Source organism: Puma concolor, chromosome B2, assembly GCF_028749965.1.
Source record: "Puma concolor isolate L17-30 chromosome B2, mPumCon1.1.hap2, whole genome shotgun sequence".
Taxonomy (NCBI): Eukaryota; Metazoa; Chordata; class Mammalia; order Carnivora; family Felidae; genus Puma; species Puma concolor.
This window is the reverse complement of record NC_141671.1, coordinates 106,921,911-106,935,704: the sequence shown is the minus strand read 5'-3', so window position 1 is coordinate 106,935,704 and position 13,794 is coordinate 106,921,911. Positions and strand designations below refer to the sequence as shown.

The 13,794-nt window shown below is 37.1% G+C and overlaps 1 long non-coding RNA gene across 1 annotated transcript; it reads right to left on the bottom strand.

The window, feature by feature from the left end:
* Positions 1 to 3,513: 3,513 nt before the first annotated feature.
* Positions 3,514 to 13,543, bottom strand: LOC112862878 (uncharacterized). Its single transcript, XR_015251496.1, has 3 exons — positions 13,292 to 13,543; positions 9,330 to 9,482; positions 3,514 to 3,660 (listed from the first exon to the last, which is right to left on the bottom strand). It is a non-coding gene; the product is annotated as an uncharacterized LOC112862878 (long non-coding RNA).
* Positions 13,544 to 13,794: the final 251 nt, after the last annotated feature.

Genomic DNA, 13,794 nt, shown 5'->3' with positions numbered 1-13,794 from the left:
GGAAATACAAATCAAAACCACACTCAGGTATCACCTCACGCCAGTCAGAGTGGCCAAAATGAACAAATCAGGAGACTATAGATGCTGGAGAGGATGTGGAGAAACGGGAAGCCTCTTGCACTGTTGGTGGGAATGCAAATTGGTGCAGCCGCTCTGGAAAGCAGTGTGGAGGTTCCTCAGAAAATTAAAAATAGACCTACCCTATGACCCAGCAATAGCACTGCTAGGAATTTATCCAAGGGACACAGGAGTACTGATGCATAGGGGCACTTGTACCCCAATGTTCATAGCAGCACTCTCAACAATAGCCAAATTATGGAAAGAGCCTAAATGTCCATCAACTGATGAATGGATAAAGAAATTGTGGTTTATATACACAATGGAATACTACGTGGCAATGAGAAAAAATGAAATATGGCCTTTTGTAGCAACGTGGATGGAACTGAAGAGTGTGATGCTAAGTGAAATAAGCCATACAGAGAAAGACAGATACCATATGGTTTCACTCTTATGTGGATCCTGAGAAACTTAACAGGAACCCATGGGGGAGGGGAAGGAAAAAAAAAAAAAAGAGGTTAGAGTGGGAGAGAGCCAAAGCATAAGAGACTGTTGAGAACTGAGAACAAACTAAGGGTTGATGGGGGGTGGGAGGGAGGAGAGGGTGGGTGATGGGTATTGAGGAGGGCACCTTTTGGGATGAGCACTGGGTGTTGTATGGAAACCAATTTGACAATAAATTTCATATATAAATAAAAAAAAATAAAAAAAAAAAAGAATGGTACGAGAATGAATAATACAGAAAAGAGGTTTAGTGATCCATAAAGGAGACTAATTATCTGACTCAAAACAATCAAACATATGCACGCCTGCATACATACACAGGCAATTTTTCACACACAGACAATTTTGAAAAGAAAGTTCCAGTATTAGTTGTAAATGAAAAGCTGGTAAAAAAAAAAAAACACACACACACAAAACTACAGAAATGATATTGGAAAACATCTCCTGGTAAACTTAATCTGGGAACTCAAATTTGATGTCATCCTTTGGCTGTTCTGGGCATGAACAATCAATTTATCTGGCTAACCTGGCTTACAGCTTTGGTGAAGTCACTAACGTCATGTTTCTCACCTTCCTCACCTACTATATCACAAACTCTATGTTGAAGAGGCTTTTGTGCTCATACCAACCTTTGATTTGGTTAAACCAAAGACTTCCTAACACTTTGGGAAGAACAGATACGTTATAGGGCACCTGGGTGGCTCAGTCTGTTGAGCCTCTGAGTTTGGTTCAGATCACGGTCTCGCAGTTTGTGGGTTCGAGCCCCGCATGGGCTCTGTGCTGACAGCTTAGAGCTTAGAGCTTAGAGCCTGCTTTGGATTCTGTGTCTCCCTCTCTCTCTGCCCCTCCCCCGCTCCCTCGCGCTCTCTCTCTCTCTCTCTCTCTCTCAAAAATAAATAAACATGAAAATTAACAACAAAAAAACCCAAAACAGATACACCATTAGGTAAATATGTTGAATATGTTGAAAATTACTACAGTCTTAGAAGATGTAGGAACCTTTAATAACAAAGAAGTAAAAGGAAGTGTCCTGCTGGATTCCAGATTTCTCCTAGCATCTGGTTATGGGAGAACCATTCAGTGTCTACCAGTAAATAATTACATGAACTCAAAGAGAAATTAGTCTTTTAAAAATGCATTTCATATAGACAGAAAATCACTTTACCATAGGGTTAGAAAAACCAAGAGGGAAAACAGAGGAAGGAATCCTCTCCATCCTTCTCCTCATGGTCTCCCCAAGCACATAGCTGCATGGAACATACAGCCTCCCAGATGAGTCACTTCAGCTCTACACAGTGCATTAGAGACTAATATTAGTTCTCCTCTTCCAGATCATCATGTCTACTTGAGCAGAACTGACTTCTGATCAACCAGCTATAGTGGCTCCTCAGAAAAGAATGTGGTGGGTAGATAGAGTATTCAACCCTTGATCTCAGGGTTGTCTCAGTGGATAGAGTATTCAACCCTTGATCTCAGGGTTGTGAGTTTGACACACATGTTGGGTACACAGATTACTTCAAAAAATAAGTAAAAATTCCATAAAAAAGAAGAAAAATAATAAACTTTATCAAATTGAAGCTCCTGGGAGGTACCCCCTGCAATGTGCAGTGCAAAACTCCAAACCTGTGATCTGAACTGTGATGCTTCTCACTGAGCTTGTGAAACACTCTTTCGTGATTAAATGTAAATATTTCCTGGTGATATGACTTTGTATTCTTGAGAGTCTCCTGAGAGGGAAGCATAATTTGTAGCCATGGGAGAACAAGGTCCTCCAAGACAACACTACCACCTGGCTTGATAAGTTGGTTACTCATCCCCATTCAACTCTACTTCAGCTTCTTGTATCCTCAGCCAAATTCAATAAGCTTAAAAACTCACCAAGGTAGGGGCACCTGGGTGGCTCAGTTGGTTAAGCATCCTACTCTTGATTTCTGCTCAGGTCATGATCTCAGGGTACTTAGATCTAGCTCCAGGCTGGGTGTGAAGCTCCCTTAAAATTCTCTGTTTCCCTCTCCCTCTACCACTACCTGATCCCTCTCTCCCATTCTCACTCTTTAGAAAAAAACAAAAGCAAAACCCTCACCTCAGGACAGCAAGCATTACTTGCTTTATGTAAGTTTACTTACATTTTATTTCTAGAAAACATTTGATGAATCCCTCAAAGGTACTTGTAACTGCCAATGCCATATTCTTTGAAAAGTGAAAATATGAGCACATAATGACCTTAGGATTTCTGTATACATGAGTAATTTGCAAAGAAAGAAGTATTCACTATTTTTCATGCTCTCATTTTGTCATATTTTTATCCTAATAACTTCCAATTGCATGAAGCCTGTTATTTTATCTTTATAGTTTCCTAACCATGTCATGTATACATTCAGGCTTCTTTGTGTTTTGGGTTACCCCTTTTCTGCAATGGCTCTCCCTTCATGATTGGCCTAGTGGCTGCCAATTACCTTTCAAGGTACACCTCCATGGTACCCAATCAAAATAGCTGGAAGTATGAAAAGGAAGTTGAAATGACACACAAAGCAAAGAAAGAATTGCTAGTGTTATATGTATGCATAATAATGTAGCCAAATAAAAACTGAAAGGATATGTAATATGTCATGTATATGATATTACAATATACTCTATAAAGTAAATAAAATACACACCTATATACTCTTTCATTTTTTAATGGCTGTATTACCTATATAATCAGAAAACAAAGGGAACAAGGTAAAAATCAGATACTGTAAGATAAGAACACAAATGGCTATTGAAAATTAAAGTATGTCAAATGTCACATTTGCTAACACCTGGATGAATGCAGTGTCAATTTAATGAAACAAAATGAAATAATGAAAAAGAGTAGTTATCTTTCAGCAGCCATAATCTATTTCCTACATTGGCTTTTTTTGTTCTTCCTCTCCACTAGGAACCAAGTAATGTGGGAGGTGGGTAAAGAAGAGACAAGGAGATGGCCTTTCAACAAATCCATTTTTTGAAAATTGTACTCAAAGAAGGGGATTTGATCAACTGTTTCCAGATTCCCAGTACTTTTGTGATGTTCTTCAAAATAAATTAAGCTTAATATCTGCTGAAACCAGATGGTCCCTGTAAAGCAAAAATGTTGTTTTAATGATGCACAAATCTCTCCAAAATGTAGATAGATGTGCCATCAGTTTTTAAATCAAAGTTTGTTATTAAATAAGTATACTGGTAATTTAATCTGAATGGATTTTTAATGTATAAAAAATACAACATGAATAAAAGACAAAATAACATTGCCATTATTTTTCTTTTCAGGAGATTCTCCATTTGAAACTCCATGGGCATTTGTCCACAAATTTTTCTTTGACTCTTCTATGCTTTCTTCTGCTTCATACATGGGACTTCTAAATTAACTCCTATGCCTGCCTCCAGATTTCCTTCTGCAACTCCACTCCTTGGACTAAGAAAAAAAACAAAAAGATATTCCACTGAAGGAGTCACTTTACATCTTTCCCTTCCTCCCCATGTTTCCTACAGTGCCCATGATGTCCACATAAGGAAACTGTGTTTATTATAAATCCCTAAAGGAGGCCCTGTGACACCTACATGGAGACAGGAAGAGAAAGATGATGCATAAACTTGGACCTTTCACCGTGAATGGGATGTGAGAAATTCTTATGATGACTATTTCTCTTAATTCCTATTAGAGTGGACATGTGCCACAGAATACGTGGGTGTGATTGACTACTCCAGATTCCTTACACTTCATTTCCATGCTTTGTATATGGAACTATTAAGATAAAACACAACTTCTATAGAGGTCATGCTTCTGATCAATCCAGGCAATACTTTAAACGTAGCCCAACAAGAAGTCACATGTCCCAGAAAGATTCAAACAACTTCTGAAATGAGAAAACCCACTGGCACCTCATCAATTCCCATCCTAACCTTCCATCTTAACCTTCCATCCCAATACCATTTAATCACCCATGCTAAGCAGCACCTGGTCATCAAGATCATTGTTGGGCACACTTTCCTTGCTGGCAGCTGCGTGTGGCATGCACCTTATCTGGTCCTCCAAATGCTTTAATATTGGTGATTATAGTCCTCCAGTGTTGACCAGGGAAGACCAAGACCACATGTGCCTACATATTATGACCGCTGGAGCTCAAATTCAATGAAAACTCATTGTTAGAAAGCTCTAAACAGCTTTCTTACATCCTTCTACTTTTCCCAAATATTGCTTCTGCAAGAGGTATCACTTGAAGTATCACAGGTATCACAGGTATCAAAGGTATCACAGCTGCTTCAGGGGGCAGCTGTGATAATTCAAGGGATTATCAGTCATAACACAGTTCTTGAGAGATTCAACAATATGATGCAAAAACCTCTACAGAGGTTCAAAAATTCAAGTATCTGTTTTCAGTTTCTCCTCCATTCCACATTTCACATTTTGCCGCTTCTTTCTTTTTCTTTCTTTCTTTCTTTCTTTCTTTCTTTCTTTCTTTCTTTCTTTCTTTCTTTCTTTCTTTCTTCTTTCTTTCTTTCTTTCTTTCTTTCTTTCCTTTCTTTTCCTTCCTTCCTTCCTTCCTTCCTTCCTTCCTTCCTTCCTTCCTTCCTTTTTCTTTTTTTTCCTTTCTCGTTTCCTTCTTTCTTGGCCTGCTTGGTGGTCAGTTGTTAGCATAATGAGATACTAAACTTTGTCTTCAGTTCATGCTACATTAACATCCCTGATTCACTGTAGGCCTTCCCTGATCTGTTTATTCCTTTTATTCTTATTTCCTGCTTCCATTCCTACCCCTTCCCCCACCATACACAGGCAGGCTTTGAGGTTTAAAGTGCATTCTTTGCTGTAATGTGTTCATATGTAATACATATTGTTGTGCCTGTTTGTATTTTCAATCCATGTGCATCATTCCATTCTGTTTGTCGCTGTGCACTGTGGTTTAACATTCATTTATTGCTACCTCTGATCCATTGCACCTTACAGATGCTGTGTATGTTTCAGGGTATGCATTCATGCACTGACCTGTCTACTTTCTCCAAAGGACACCCTGCCCCAAACAGCATTTCAGTGAACACCCTATTCATGTTCCCTGTGCACCTGTATGAGATTTTGTTGGGGACTGATATTTAGGGTAGGAATTTCCTGGTATGTCTGTATTTCAGTTGTCCAGATAGTGCCACACTACTCTCCAGAGAATGATTGCTTCAATCTACTCTCCCAGGGGTAACATGCTAATGAATGCAAATTTCTGTGCACTCCTTATCAGCATTCAGAGCTACTCACCTTTCTCATTTTTGTTGGTCTAATAGATGCAAAGTAACATATCATAGTTTACCAACTTTGTGTTTTTTGATGGTATTGGTGGAGGCCGGTTTTCTTCCGTAAATTAACAGCTCATTTATTTGCCTCTTTTTATACTCAGATTCCTGTCCCCTACTTTTTGATTTGTAGCCCTAATATAGTGTATATATTAATTATATTTTAATTGTAGATATTGCAAATATTTTCTTTCTTTCTCTCATCTATTCACTTTGCCCAGACAATTCTTAGTGAAGCAAAATCCAAAATCCTTAAGTTTCAGGTAATTGAATTTATCAAATGTTTTGCCTCCATTTTCTTTTTGGGACATTTGTTTAAGAAGCTCTTCACCATTCCTAAGTCACAATGATTTTCTTCTCCTTTTTCTTCTGATAAAAATAGTTGTATACTTTTGTCCTTAATGTTAGTATCTCAAATACACTTGGATTTGACTCTTGTATGTGGTCTTAGGTATCCAGTTGTGTATTCTGGATACCTATATAGTGATCCAGATTTCCCAACATTAAATATACTATCCTTTCCCCATTAATAAGTAGACTATGCTTAAATTTATGTATATTGAGTCCTCTTATACACATAGAGTTGTATTTTGGGTCTTTCCTCCTACCCAGGCCAATTTTTTCCTGTGCAAATACAATACTATTTTTCTAACTATCACCTTGTAATAAATAAAGAAATTAAATATGAAAATATGTGGTATGTTTTAAGGTGATAAGTACCATATTGTGGAGAGAAATTAAAGCAGTAAAAAACAAAGAACAAACAAACAAAAAAACAAAAAAAAAAAAACCTTTGGAGTTCCCAGTGAAGCTGAACTTTAAAATATAATCACCTAAAATATTATCATTAGAATATAATTTGTAAATAAGAACCTAAAGGAAGGAAGGGAGTAATCCAGGTATATATCTGGTGGAAGAATTTTACAGGAAAAAGAATCTGTGAGTACAAATGGCCTGAGGCAGACCATGTCTGTTATATAGAAAAATAAAAGAAAACAAGTGTTACTCTGGTAAAAATTTAAAAATACTTTTTCTAATAAAAAAGAAAGAAGAATTAATATCAATCCTTCACAACCCCTTCCAAAAAAAAAAAATAGAAAAGGAGAGAAAATTTCCAAACTCATTTTACAAGGCCTCCTTTACCCTGATAAAAATCAGACAAAGACACTATAAGAAAGGAATATTACAGGCCATTATTCTTGATGCACATAGATGTAAAAAAAAACCCTCAAAGTATCAGCAAACTATTGAATTCAATAATACATTGATAGGATAATATACCATTATCAAGTACTAATTATTACTGGGATACAGGAATTATTCAACACCCACATTTCAGTGTTATATAACACATTAACAAAATGAAGCATAAACACTACATTTATATCTCTATAGATGCAGAAAAAGCATTTGACAAAACTGAACATCCATTCATGATAACAAGTCTCAACAAAATGGGTATGGAAGAAAAATATATCAGCTTAAAAAATGCCATTTATGACAAGCTCAGAGCTACCAACATACCCAATGGCAAACAACTGAAAGGTTTACATCTAAAATCACAACCAGGATAAAGATGGCCATTCTCACTAGTTTTATTTGAAATCCTAGCCAGAGAAATTAGGCAAGAAAAAGAAATAAAAGGTTTTCAAATTGGAAAGGAAGAATAAATCTGTCTATTTGTAGATGATAATGATATTATATTTAGAAAGCATTAAAGACTCTACCAGAAATACTGTTAGAACTAACAAATAAATTCAGTTAAGTTGTTAAGTTGCAGGATATGAAATCAGTATACAAATATAAGTTGCATTTCTGTACAATAAAAGTAAATTATCAGAAAGAGAAATTAAGAAACATCTAATTTATGACAGCATCAAAAAATATAAAATATGCAAGAATAAATTTATTTAAGGAGGTAAAAGACTTGTATACTGAAAAGTAGAAGACACTGCTAGAAAACATTGAAGAAACCAAAAACAAATGATAAGACATTCCTTGCTCATGGATTAGAAGAAACAACATTGTTAAAATGCCCATAGTACATAAAGCAATCTACATATTCAATACAATCCCTATCAATGTTACAATGGCATCTGACATAGAAATAAAACAAACAATCCTAAAATTTGTAAGCATAAAAGAGCCCAAATAGCCAAAGTGGTTTTGAGAAAATAAAACAAAGCCTGATGCATCAGACTTCTTGGCTTCAAATAATAGTACCAAGTTACACTAATCAAAACAGTATTGTATTGGCACCAAAAAAGACACATTGATCAATGGAACAAAATAGAGAGTCCAAAAGTAACCAACCCATGTATGGTTAATGAACTTATGGCTCCTTTGTCCTATTTTCCCAACATAGGACAGGCACATGCAAAAGAATGGAACTGAACCACTCTATTACAACAGACATAAAAGCTACCTCAAAACACATTAACACATGAGTGTAAGGCCCAGAAGGATAAAACTCCTGGAAGAAAATTTAGGTAAAAGACATTTATCTTAGCAATGTGGTTTTTTTGTTTGTTTTTTTGTGTTGTTTTTGTGGGAATGGGTATATGACACTGAAAACGAATACAACACAGCAAAAATGAGCAAGTGGGGGCGTATCAAACTAAAAAGCTTTTGTACAGGAAAGAAAACTATCAACAAAATGAAAAGGCAACATACTAAATAGGGAAAGTATTTGTAAATCATTTATTAAACAAGGGGTTAATATTCAAAATATATCAAGAACTCCGACAACAAATAGAAAAATTAACTAAAGTGTAATTGAAACATGGACAAAGGTCTTGAATAGACATTCATGTATATATACACACACATATATGTTTTAGTCTGATCTGAGTGCTACAACAAAATATTACCCAGATAGTTTAAGGTTTATTAAACATGAAAATTAGTGTAACCTAATTTTCTTCCTTCTCATGTACTTAGTTATTAAATACAGCTTCAACTGTATGTCCAAAGTATCTGCCTAACTGGTAAATATTTCTGCATCCTTTCCCAGCCCACTTCGGCAACTCAGTGTTTAATAGGGTGTCTTCAATTTCTACTTCAGTACTTTCTCCATTTCCTTGTCCAAATCAAAAATAACACAGCAGAGTGCCTGGGTGTATCAGTTGTTCAAGCATCCAACTCTTGATTTCGACTCAGGTGATGATCTCACAAGTGTGAGATTGGGCCCCACGTTGAGGTCCCAGCTGAGCATGGAACCCACTTAAGATTATCTCTCCCTTTCCTTTACCTTTCCCTTGCTTGTGTCCTCTCTCTTTCAAAAAACAAAAACAAAACCAAAAACTTACAGCTACGTTGTAAGATACCTTATTTTATAGGATATTAAATTCAGTTAACTCTATAATATCCAATAGATTAACTGCATATGTCCATGTATAATACTAGTAAAAATACAGAGTTACCATATTATAAAAGTATCACATTAGCTATTATAATACAGAACTCACCAGATTTGGAGTATGTGATTATGAAGACACCATCTTCCTTAATTTCAAAATCATTTAAATTTTCTATAAAACCAATATCAAGGGTTTCACAACCAAAATAATACCCTTTCAATTTGAATAAAAATGTGTCTGTGTCTTCCATATACAAGTCACCTGCAAAAGACAGACAAAATCATTTTAAAGAAATTTAGTAAAATGTGTGGAGTGTTCCCTTATGTATCTTCAGTTGTTGGCCATATACTGAGAAAGGAAATTTATTTCTTGTTTTCTTCACAAACCCTAAAAACCAGCTGTCTCTAAAAGCTACCATCTTGGACTCCAGACCTGTGGAGTTTGGCCCAATTCCCAAGCACCAGTTGTTCAGGGACTTAGTTTTATGTGTGTGTGTTCCACTTATGTAGCTACAAGAAAACTAGTTAAAAACGATTTTTGTAATTACAAAAAAAAGACACCTTTAGTAAGAAATCATACGTATAAATGTGTGTATATATATAAATAAAGTAAAAATAAATGTACAAATTAAAAGTGAACAGGCTTCAGAAACACTTGTCTCCAACCACTCCATCAGTTTGGCTTTTTTTTCCCCTGTAACTCAAGTACAGTGTCTTAGCTTTTAGCAGGTTTGTAGAAGCTTTCTTTATATAGCTGTGAGGAATTAAATTGTCCATAATGACAAAATGGATACTGGTAAGCATGAAGAAAAGTCAAGTAAGTAAAGTATGAAATAAAACATTCAAATAATGTGTCATACATAGAAAGTGCAAACCAAACCCGGTGAGTCATCATTTATGTACATATTTTGTCTGTCATTATTATCTGTCACTGGCCATATGGAAATATCTATTTTGACACTCTGAACTCTGAGGTTTAGTTGACTTGGAGGTTGTTCCAGATGACTTTGAAGTGTCCTTTTTTTCTATTTCCCAAAATAGATAGTCACAGGAGTATCTCACAAATAAAAGCTTCAGAATCACAATTGGAAAGCAACTCCAGGAAGTGCAGACAGAGCATCATTATAAGAAAATGGGAAACAAGCAATTTTTAAACATATTTTGATGGTCACACTATTATGACCTCTGTTTTCAAAGGAGATTCATGAATCATAAGGATACCAGCTAGGCTTGAGAAAATCATAGAAGACATTAGAGAATCCCTACTGCAGAGGTAAAAGAATAAAAACTAGTAAGGCTGAAATAAAAAAAAAATCCTATAATTGAGATGCAAAACTGAATGTTGCAATGACACCGAGGTTGGATGAGGAAGAAGAACAAATCAGTGACACAGAAGAAAAACTATAGAAAATAATGAAGCTGAGAAAAAGAATAAAAGAAAGGTACTGGATCACAAATGTAGACTGAGAACTCAGTAGCTCCTTAAATAATAATAACATTTGTATCATAGTAGTTGCAGAAGAATAAGAGAAAGGAAAAGGATCAGAAGGTTTATTTAAACAAATTATAGCAGAAAACTTCTCTAATCTGGTGAAGGAAAGAGATATCCAAATCCAAGAGGCACAGAGAATTCCCATCAAAATGAACAAAAGCAGGCCAAAATCAAGATATATCATAGTAAAATTCACAAAATACACAGACAAGGAAAGAATGCTGTAAAGGCAAAGGAAAAAGTCCTTAACTTAAAAGGGAAGACAAATCAGGTTCACAGCAGATCTGTCCGCAGAAGCTTGGCAGGCCAGAAGGGAGTGGCATGATATGTTCAACATGCTGAATTAGAAAAATATGGAGTCAAGAATATCCAGCAAGACTGTGATTCAGAATAAAAAGAGAGATAGATGAAAAGTTACCAGACAAACAAAAAGTAAAGGAGATCATGATCACTAAACCAGTCTTGCAAGAAATATTAAAGTGGACACTTTGAGTGGAGAAAGAAAGATCAAAAGCAACAAGGACTAAAAAGGAACAGAGAACATCACCAGAACCACCAACTCTACAAGTACCACAATGGCACTAAATTCATAACTTTCAATATTCACTCTGAATGTAATGGACTAAATGCTTCCATCAAAAGGCATAAGGTATTAGAATGGATAAATAAACAAGACCCACCTATATGCTGCCTACAAGAGACTCATATTAAAGCTAAATACACCTCCATATTGAAAGTGAGGCAATGGAGAACCATCTATCATGTTAATGTACGTCAAAAGAAAGCCGAGTAGCCATACTTATATCAGACAAACTAGATTTTATTTTTATTTTTTTTAATTTTTTTTTCAACGTTTATTTATTTTTTTTTTGGGACAGAGAGAGACAGAGCATGAACAGGGGAGGGGCAGAGAGAGAGGGAGACACAGAATCGGAAACAGGCTCCAGGCTCTGAGCCATCAGCCCAGAACCTGACGCGGGGCTCGAACTCACGGACCGCGAGATTGTGACCTGGCTGAAGTCGGAGGCTTAACCGACTGCACCACCCAGGCGCCCCCAGACAAACTAGATTTTAAACAGAAGACTGTAACAAGACATGAATATATGATAATAAAGGGGGTCTATCCAACAAAAAAGATCTAACAATTGTAAATATTTATGCCATGACCTTGGGAGTACCTAAATATATAAATCAATTAATAACAATTATGAAGAAACTCATCGACAACAACCCAATAATAATATTGGGTTTCCTACCAATAATAGTAGGGAACTTTAACACCCCATTTACAACAATGGACAGACCATCTAAACAGAAAATCAACAAGGAAGCAATGACTTGGAATTACACACTGGGCCAGATGGACTTAATAGATATATTCAGAACATTTTATCCTAAGGCAGCAGACTATACATTCTTTTTTGAGAACACATGGAACATACTTCAGAATAGATCACAGGGGGTATAGCTCAGGGGGAGAGCATTTGACTGCAGAATAGATCGCATACTGGGTCACAAATCAGCCCTCAACAGGTACAAAACATCGATATCATACCATGCATATTTTCAGACCACAATGCTATGTAATTTGAAATCATCCATAAGAAAAAAATTGGAAGTTAGGTCCTGGATGTGTTTTGGTCTCCTTGTTAAGAGAGGCTTGATAGAAAAAAGAGAAAAGAAACAAAAAAATTAAAAATTAAAAATTAAAAATATAAAAGTTAAGGGCACTTGAGTGGCTCAGTTAAGTATCTGGCTCTTGATTTGGGCTCAGGTCATGATCTCACAGTTCGTGGGATCGAGCCCTCATCTGGCTCTGTGCTAAGAGTATGGAGCTTGCTTGGGATTCTCTCTCTACCTCTCTCTATGCCTCTCCCCTTCTCACCCTCTCTCTTTCAAGATAAAATGAATAAACTTAAAAATAAATAAATAATTCAAATTCAAACTCAAAAATAATAAAATACAACAAAATAAGAATAAAAAGAATAAATATTTTGCTCCTTCTGTATACAAGAAACAAAAGAGAAGCAACAAGAATGAAAACAGAAGCAACAACAACAGAAACAAATGAACAAACCAAAAATCCAAATGAAGCTAGATCTAGTTTCCCCTAGTGCTGAAACTGCAGCAGTCTATCATCAGTAGAGTAGCTCTTGGAAGTGATTTGTGCTGGTCTTCTTGGGGTGTGGCCTGCTGCTCTGATTCTCATGCTGACTTTCTCTAGTGGAGATGTGCCTGGTAGGCACTGGGGGGTGGAGTTTGGGGTAATGGCTTTGTTCTCCACTCGGGGGTGGTGTTTAGCTCAGTGGTGTCAATCAGTGCAGGTGGGCTATAGGTAAAATTCTCTACTCTCCAGAGAGGGAAGTTCCTGCCCTCACAGAAGAGGGATCAGTTACCTGTCCTGTGTCCTCCCTTTCGCCAGCTCCCCACCTTCCCCAGGTCTGTGTCTGAGCTGTCTGCCTACCAGGCAGCACCTCTCTCCAGAGTTTCATCTCAGGCGCAGCTGTGTTTCAAAATCCCATGCTTCAAAGACCCCCCATGGTTCTGACCAGCAGTGGTTTTCTGGGGGAGGGACTCACCTTCCTGTGGCCAGGGCAGACCTGTCCCAGGCCAGCTGCAGCAGCAGCTCAGAATTTATGGTAAATCTCAACACACAGCTGGCACCAGGGTTTGCTACCCTCAGCCAGTGTCTTTATTCCTATACAGGTGAACGTGGCGGCTGGATGGAGCCTACTCAGTCTTTTCCCCCAGGAAAAACTGTAGCACCTCTACTAAATGCACTCCAACCAGGAGAACCGCTTCTCCCCATGTGACGCGGGAGATCTTCAGACGACGCTGCCAGCTCCCGGGGCTCTAGCCTGCTTCCTTGCCACAGCACTGCCAGGCACTGACCTCTGAAACTTCAGACTCTGTGCTCTGCTGTTTATGAAAAACAGGAAGTATGGAAATCCTCTCCTTTTTCCCCCATCAGTGGTTTTGGGGAGCAGTGTTTTTGTTCAGTCCTCTGGGTTTGCCTGCACTCTCTCTCTAGCTGTTTTTAAGGGAAGTGCTTTCTTACACAGGCTGGATGCACTACTGTTTC